The following is an 8,940-nucleotide window of genomic DNA, read 5'->3' as shown; positions in this document are numbered from 1 at the left end:
CGTGTTTTGGTTTGTTATTACATTAAATGTTTGTTTAATTGGTTATCCTTTACGGAGATGGTCTCGACGTCCGCCTCGTTCTGAGTTCGGGGAGAGGCCGTCTTACGTAGGCGGTGTCGAGGCAGAAAATTACCCTAACCCTAAAATATGCGATATGTCACAGACAGATGCTTTTACAAATATTGTGAAACAAATCACAGAATTTTACAGGGTTAACTAACCACGTGGAACTATTCTAATCATGTGGACTGTTTTTTGTTTTTAAATTATTTAAACTGTTTATTTTGTAAAATTCCAATTATTTGAACTGTTGAATTATCAAAAATTTGAACTGTTTGTTTTGTAAAATTCTAATTATTTGAAGTTTTTATTTTGTAAACTGCTAATTATTTTAACTGTTTATTTTTTAAAATTCTAATTATTTGAACTGTTTAAAATTAAAAAAAATAAAAATTCTAATTATTGGAACGGGTTTTTTCTCCCTAAGTTAACAACTGGGCACTTTATTGAAGGGGTAATTTTCTGCCTCGACACCGCCTGTGTCAGACGGCCTCTCCACGAGCTCAGAACGAGGCAGACTTTGGGACCATCTCCGTAAAGGTTATCCGTTTAATCATATAGGGTAAATATGAAGAATTCCACCCTTTATTCATACAGGGTGAATATGAAGAATTACTCCACCCTCGAAAATTCCTTTAAAATTACGGCCAAATTGTGTTCATTGCCCACCCCCAATGTAGCCATAAAGTGGGTACGCATTTGACGTTACATTACAGTAAAGTGACCCCCCACTTTCTGACCACTAAAATTTCTTATCTTGGAAACTACTAGTTTCATTTGCCGTATATATAAATGGTTATTTCAGCTTTCAGTGCCCCCGAAAACCTTTAAAAGTGGAAAATTTGGAGGAATATAATCCCATATCAAGATTACTAACGTTTCTGAATTAGTGTTTTTTTACCCTTGTAGGCTTCCGTAGATAACAAAGCGAGAATCTTAACATCCGGTTTCTTTAAACTTTCTTTAAAGACACGATTTACCGTGAGTGGTTGAAAAATCCTTCCATTTAAAAAATACATGGATTATAATACATAAATATGAATAAATTCTCATACAGGAAGATTAAAAGAAAGCATATCTTAGTCATGTGGAACAGGTAAGTGATGTTTTGCCAGTTAAATATAAGATTCAACTCGTGTTATTTGTTTGACATTCCGTGAAATGTTAAGTGAAGAAATCGAAGGAAAAAATAAATAAAATTGTTTATTTCTCTATTAAAGCTTTTATGATATTAAAATTTGGTCTTTGCTCGTTTTATTGAAATAAAATTTACGGGTTTAAATTACATTTTCATATTGTTATAATCTGATAGACGTATAGGTGTCTATTCAAACAAATGTTTGTTATGGCGACTTGGCCAAAAATTCTGATACACCTAGCGGCCCGGTATTCGAGCAGAATTAATGCAGCAATACCTAGCCAGGTATGCTAAGGAGCGAGACGGACAAGAAACTTTTGCATATTTTTTTTTTATAGGCTACTGCATTGTACAGGCACACGTTGGAAACAGAAGATTAAAAAAAAAAAATAAATAAAAAGTCGATTTACTATCACGTAACTAAAAAGGGAGCACCCCCATTCAAATGTCGAAATATTAACTTTTTTTAATCTGGTATTAATATAATATCCACTGAAATGATCCACTGAAAAACATTCCAAGAAACTGAACAGAAACAAATTTATAGTGTGTGTGTGGGGGGGCTCGTACACGTCCGCCCTTACCTTTAAAAAGTGTGATTAAAAGATTTATTTTGGAATAGGTGCACCATTCATCGTATGAGTCAATGCATTGACCATGATGGGAGGATCTTATTTGGTCTTGGAATATGTGGTCTAAAATGTACCAAGAACAAGACATTAAAAATTAGTACTAACCTGGTGTAGGGGCCACCGCAAAGAATGAAGAAGGAATACAAAATAACGGACAGTTAGTTTTCTCTTTATATCGCTACGAGTTTGTCATGTGATATGCAAATTATATGGTTAGGAATAATAATAGAAATAGTGAGTCGCATTTTTAAGTCCAGTCTTTGGACAGCAGAGTAACGGGTGGTGGTGAATTAGAACTAAGATTAGGACAAGTAACACTTATGTGCTTTAATTTACAAAAAGTTAGTTTCACATAATAACCTCAGGAAACGGGTATTAATATCATTTGTTTTTAGCGGACGCGAAAACCCCTAAAAACCCACACTGCTCAGTCGGTGTTCTATTGTAGTTGAAGATAAGACCCCCCCCCCCCCCAAGTAAATATGATTTTATTTATTTACTAGCATTTCAGCCTGGCGTTGCCCGGGTGTTTGGATGTGTATGTTGAACCAAAAGAGTAAAGTGATAGTACCTATTTACTATGCCTCCCCACAGGACAGAGTTAGACACCAGGGTCGTTTTTTAACGTGGAGAAAAGGTACAAAAATAAAAATTGTCTCAGTCGTGAAGGATTTCTCCTTCACTGAAAGAGAACAAGAAATAGAAGTGCAGCATCTGAAGAATAGATACTACACTTTGATCTTGACCAAAAGGCCAAGAAAGAGTAAAGTGATAGTAGGAAGGCAGGCTCGAACTCGTACCACGAAGGAGAAAAAGAATGTGGGAAAAAATCTGACGTCTTTGCTGTTACAACCACCGCCAAACCGGAAGTGACGTAGGTTTAAATTAAGGCTAGGACGTTTTTCAAAAATATCGGCGAAAAAAAGTGACCCCCCCCACTGTAGAAAAGTGCCTTTTCACATGGCGTAGGAATCTTTTGTGGAACATTTAAAAATTATATGAAAAAGAAGAAAAGCATTCCAAGTGGAAGGGGGTAATGTCGGAAAGACTTTTTTTTCCAAAACAGAATTTAAAACATTTTGGTAAATATTTAGATACGCTACAACAGCACACCGACCACTATTTTTTTTTTTTTTTTTTTTAGGGGTAATCGGTCACTGACAACGAATCTGATAATCAAACCCGGAGCAAATTTACCGTTTGCATGGTATTAACCCCTGAACCAACAAACTACTTTCCGCCACTTTACCGCGTCCGTTTACAATACATAAACGACGGTTGTTGAATGTACCTTCACGTAGCAAACTGCCTTTTTACATGGCGTATGAATCTTTTGTGGAACATTTAAACGTATACGAAAAATGAAAAGCACTCCAAGTGGGGGGGGGGGGGATAATGTCGGAAAAACTTTTTTTTTTTTTTTTTTTTTTTTTTTAGAACAGAATTTAAAAGATTTTTCATTGGCGGACAATTTAAAATTCGAAGAAAAAAAATTATTTAAAACAAAATTAAAAAAAAACTTTCTGGGAGATTTTTTTTCTTGGGGGGGGGGGGGGGGTCTTACATAGTTTTTAATGCGGTTTACGAAAACATAAGCACCGAACATTTTTGTAGGAGGGGGTTAATTATAGAACTTGTGTGGTTTAGCAGGTGCTTCTGCAGTTTAATTAACCATTTTTCCGTAAGTAACGCACCGACATTTAGAACACCATTTAACATTTTTCGGAGATTTTACTGTTTACATTGGGGGAGGAGATATTGGGGCGCACGCGCGCCCCAACACCACTCCTGCCTCCTCCCCCAATGTAAACAGAAAGCAGTAAAATTTAAAAATGTTAGAATGTATTCTAATCGGTAAATGTCGGCGTGTTACTTACGGAAAAACGATTAATTAAAATGCAGAAGCACCTGTTAAACCACGCAGGTTCTAAAATTAAATCGAAGACCCCCCCCCCCCGAAAGTACTGTAATGTATTTTTTAAAAATTGTTTTAGACAATATTTTTCGAATTTTAAATTGTCCGCCAATGAAAAAAAATTTCTGTTCTAAAAAAAGTCTTGGAAGTTTAAATGTTCTGCACAAGATTCGTACGCCAGGTTAAAAGGCAGTTTGCTACGCAAAGCACATTCAACAACCATCGTTTATCTTACCTCGCACGTAGCATAAACGGAAGCTGTAAAATGGCGGAAAGTAGTTTGTGTGTTCAGGAGAGTTGTTAGCGACCTCGATTACCCCTAAAAGAATAAGTGGTCGTGTTCTGTAGTAGCGTATCTGAATATTTACCACCATTTTTTTTTTCATTGCTGGAGAATTTAAAATTCGGAGAAAAAGTTGTCTAAAACAAAATTAAAAAATACATTATAGTACTTTTGGGGAGGAATTGTTTTTTGTCTTACGTAGTTTTTAATGCATTTTAGACAAAGTTTTCACGAGTGGTTTACAAAAACATAAGCACCAAACATTTTTATGCTTTTCGTTCTTTTTTTTTTCGGGGGGGGGGGAGTGTTTCAGGTTGAATCCAAGTTTAGCGTTACAAATTCCAGAGAAGGAAAAAACTAAATCTTGTTTAATAATTTTCTCGTTTGTTTTACTTTATTTTAAATTAAGTGAAAATCCCCCCCCCCAAAAAAAGGGCAGGTCACTCTCGAAGAAAAAAATTGACCAATCAGATTAAAAAATGTTTTATGAAGACAAGAAGCAGACATTTTTATTTTCAATTTAGATGATGGCGATAAAGTAAACAAAATCACCGGCTTCGATATTTTGTTCTATGCTTACAATGGTTATTTATTTTTTTTTTTTTAAACAAAAAAAAACATACTATTTAGCGTAAAATAATTCGTTTAGCAATAGTGCCGATCCTCAAAAAATTTCCTGGAATTTGTAACGCTAAAATTGGCTTCAACAGGGTTTCAATTATAAAACTTGTGTGGCTTAACATGTGCTTCTGCAGTTTAATTAGCCATTTTTCTGTAAATAACGCGCAGACATTTACCGATTAGAACACCATTTACATTTTTAGATTTTACTGTTTATAATGTAAACAATAAAATCTAAAAATGTTAAATGGTGTTCTAATCGGTAAATGTCGGCGCGTTCGTTACTTACGGAAAAACGGTTTATTAAACTGCAGAAGCACCTTTTTCTGTTTACATTGGGGGAGGAGGCGGGAGTTTGCTACGTGAAGGCGCGCCCCAACACCACTCATGCCTCCTCCCCCAATGTAAACAGAAAACAGTAAAATCTCCTAAAAATGTTAAAATGTATTCTAATCGGTAAATGTTGGCGCATTACTTATGGAAAAACGGTTAAACAGCAGAAGCAACTAAGCCAGAAACTGCAGAAGCCACATAAGTTCTATAATTGAACCGCCCCCCCCAACCCACAAAAAAAAGAAAAACACAAAAATGTTTGCTTATGTTTTTGTAAACCGCATTAAAAACTATGTAAGCCCCCCCCCAATTACTATAATGTATTTCTTTTTTTAAATTTCGTTTTTAGACACTTTCTTCGAATTTTAAATTACCCGCCAATGAAAATATTTTTTTAATTCTGTTCTGAAAGTCTTTCCTACATTACTCCCTCCCCTCCACACACACACACACACACTTTGAGTGCTTTTCTTCTTTTTCATATAATTTTAAATGTTCCACAAAAAATTTGTACGTCATATGAAAAGGCAGTTTGCTATGTGAAGGTACATTCAACAATCATCGTTTATGTTGGAATTTTTTTTGTACCAATAATGGTGCATCCCCCCTGGTTATGTTTATTATTTTTTATCTGGTTCTTATATATGATTTTCTGTATTTTGTATCCTTTATGATTTTTAGTTTTGTATATTTTCGGTTTGTACGAAACTCCCTTTAATTTAAGAAAAGGGAAATGCTAGCTCCATGATGACATCACGAGCCCAGCGCGAAATTCTCTCTCTTGAAATTCTGCTGACGTGGAGAGTGAACGTGTTGTTCATTGCCCGGCGCTGAAAATGGAATATTGATGAGCCTCCTTCAAAGAAGAAAACCCCGGCAAAAATACCCGGGTTGTGACGAGACAGACTTCTGAAAATTAACTATGTGACTACGATTTTGCACGTATTTTAGAGGGAGTGAAATTGTTTTAAAGAAAATACCCTTTTACGTGACAAAGAATTTTGGAATCTCCTATCCGGACAAGCGACGCGGTCTTGCTCCTGAAATCCATCTGTGTGTGTCTACGGTTTGCATGCAAACATGGAGGGAGAGAAAATTCTAAAAGGACTTTAAACAAAAAAAAGAAAAAGGCACGTGCCTGACTGGCTTTCAATTGTGAGTACGCTCCTAAAATTAATTTCATATGCTAGTGTGATTAGGAGATACTATTTTGAATACTATTATTGTATTCGTTAATGGATACACACATCTTTATAAGAACCAGTGTTATTTTTTTCATATGTTACCTTGGTGTTTCATAAGTTTAATGCCCGCAAAGGGAAAAATTTGCAACTTATTATTGTAAATAAAATTTCTTCATGGTTTCAAATCAAGACCTTTATATTTTATTCTTTACCCCCTCCCCCTCTTTTGTTTCATGCTGTTTTTTTCAGGTTAGTAACGTTAGCGTCGAATTTATCTGGAAGCAAGATAAAATTCTGACATTTATGTTACCACTCGCGCGTAGTGTAAATGGACGGTGGAAAGTAGTTTGTGGGCTCAGGGGTTAATACCATGCAAACGGTAAATTTGCCCCAGGTTTGATTATCAGATTCGTTGTCAGCGACCTCGATTACCCCTAAAAAAAAACAAATTAGAGTGGTCGGTGTTCTGTTGTAGCATATCCCTATATTTCTGTACATTAAAAACCGACCTTGTGTCTAACACTGCCCTCGTGGGAAGGCAAGTAAATAGGATACTTCCTATTTACTTATATATGATGGTTGAAAAACAGTTTGCGACCATCATAAAAGCGTTACAATACATTTAAACTCAGAATTTCCGCCATGCGCCCTTGTTGTTCTAAGTTAATTAACCACTACTTGTGTTTCAAACTAAAAAAAAGAAAAAAAAAAAAACCTTTTAAAATAGTAAAAACACTAAAGTTTTTTCGTTTTGGAAGGGAGGTTTCAGGCGCCCTTATTATCCCAAGAACCAGAACCAGCTATATGAACGCTTTGTAATATATTTTTCAATAATTATTTTGAAAAAAAATTCTTTACAATCAATTTTTATTTAAAATTAAATTATTTCCTAAAATATTTTGTTTATATGTGTTTACATTTTGTTTAAAAATATTATTTATATCCATCTTCATTCAAAAGGGTTACTTTTTGGTAGCTTCACTGGTTGTTAACCTAAATTTTCCAAATGTCAGAACAAGGCTCGTCTGTAGGATCTACTTATCTCAGCTTGGCCGACTTTGGTGTTAAATAAATGTTTTTACAATTATATATTGATACATTTTGATACAATAAATGTTTTGATTTTCAAATATTTTTCTGTGCGGAAAAAATCAATTTTGTTACTTATTTGCTACGTTATTTGACCAAGAAGTTGAAATTATCGCCCCCTAACAATAGCCGCCGTCTGCATACTGCAGAAGTGCCCCCGAAATGACTTTTGAACGATACCCTCCACTCCCCATGTTAAGAATGTTATTTCAGCGCGGTACCAAAAATACAAGATAAATATAAATAAGTACGTTTTTTTTTTTTTTTTTTTTACGCTTTTCGGATTATTTTGTTATGCTTTATTTTCTTGGTGGATATTTTTTTTTTTGGGGGGGGGGGTAGGGTTAGATTATAGTTATAGGTAAAGACATAAGAAACACTTCAAACATTGAGGGAGGCACTGGTAACATAAGTGCATAAGCACAAATTGTTTTTGTTTTGTTTGTCTGTTAGTTAAATCCGGCTAAAAAAAACATTAATAAAAATAATCTGAAAACCGCAAAGTTTAAGAAAAATTGAAATTTTATTTTGTTACGTTTGAATAAAAAAAATAATTATTAAAACAAAAACAGTCGTGTTCTCGCCGTGTAAATTTTTTTTTTTTGTTTCTTTTCAAGAAAATAAAAGGGACCCATTTTTGTTTACAAGTGCTACTAATCTAGACTTACACCAATTTTGTTAATAATTACCTATAACTATAATCTCTGGTAACCCCCCCCCCAAAGAAATATCCACCAAGAAAATAAAGCATAACAAAATAATCCAAAAAGCGCAAAGTTCAAGCAAAAAAAAAAAAAAAAAAAAAAAAAAAAAAAAGCCAGTTGTCAATTTGATCTTTTGATCTCATTTCGGTTTCCGGTACGCTCAATCTGACTTTTTGATCAACCGTCTGGTCGGCCATATTAGATATTCATCGTTAGTTATTTAGACGAGACATACACATTTAAATCATGACTTTCTCTAGTTCAGATGGGTGCAGTAAAGAAACTTAATTCAAAATGACCCCTAATGCACAACATAAGACACAGAAAAGAAACATTTATAATGCGTACACAGCTTTATTTTCTCATTTAACCACCATACGCTCTCAGTGGATATTATCATTAATTCTTCTAAATACAATAATTGCCTTTTTTGATGATATGTAAGTGCTTCCTTATTTTTTTTTTGTAATAACAGTGTTAAAACTAAAGTAAGTAAGTAAAAAAAAAATATATGGTTTAGATTTTCGTGTCTTGATTCCATGATCAATAATATAATTATTTTTAAATATTTAAAATTTAAATATAAAAATAATTTTTTTTAAATATTATGGGGTGCATAGCCGCCTTTAAAAACAATATCTCCTTCTAGAACGGTCATAAAATGTTTTCAATAGATATTTAATAAGGGACCAGTTTTCCTACCTAGCAAAAAGGGACGAGTTTTTCGGGCACCGTTAGTGACATATTAGCAACAGAGACGAATTATCGACCCCATTCTTCAAAAGAAAGCTGTGCACACTCACACTCGCGCACAAATAAATGAACCTTTATTCATTTCAATTTTCCCCGCGCATTTTGCAAAAAGTTTTGCCAGCAATGGCACAATTTCAAATACACCCACACATTTTCTCAAACAACAAAAGTAAAAATAACATTTTTGGCGGACGTAGTTGAAAGCACCATCACATGACACAAGTAGCC

The 8,940-nt window shown here is 34.3% G+C and overlaps 1 pseudogene; it reads right to left on the bottom strand.

Moving 5' to 3' along the window:
• Positions 1-2,387: 2,387 nt before the first annotated feature.
• Positions 2,388-2,595, bottom strand: LOC145280589 (U2 spliceosomal RNA; annotated as a pseudogene).
• Positions 2,596-8,940: the final 6,345 nt, after the last annotated feature.

The sequence above is a fragment of the Euprymna scolopes genome, chromosome 7 (genome assembly GCF_053919585.1).
Source record: "Euprymna scolopes isolate OS-2025 chromosome 7, ASM5391958v1, whole genome shotgun sequence".
Classification (NCBI taxonomy): domain Eukaryota; kingdom Metazoa; phylum Mollusca; class Cephalopoda; order Sepiida; family Sepiolidae; genus Euprymna; species Euprymna scolopes.
This window is presented reverse-complemented; position numbering and strand designations above follow the sequence as displayed.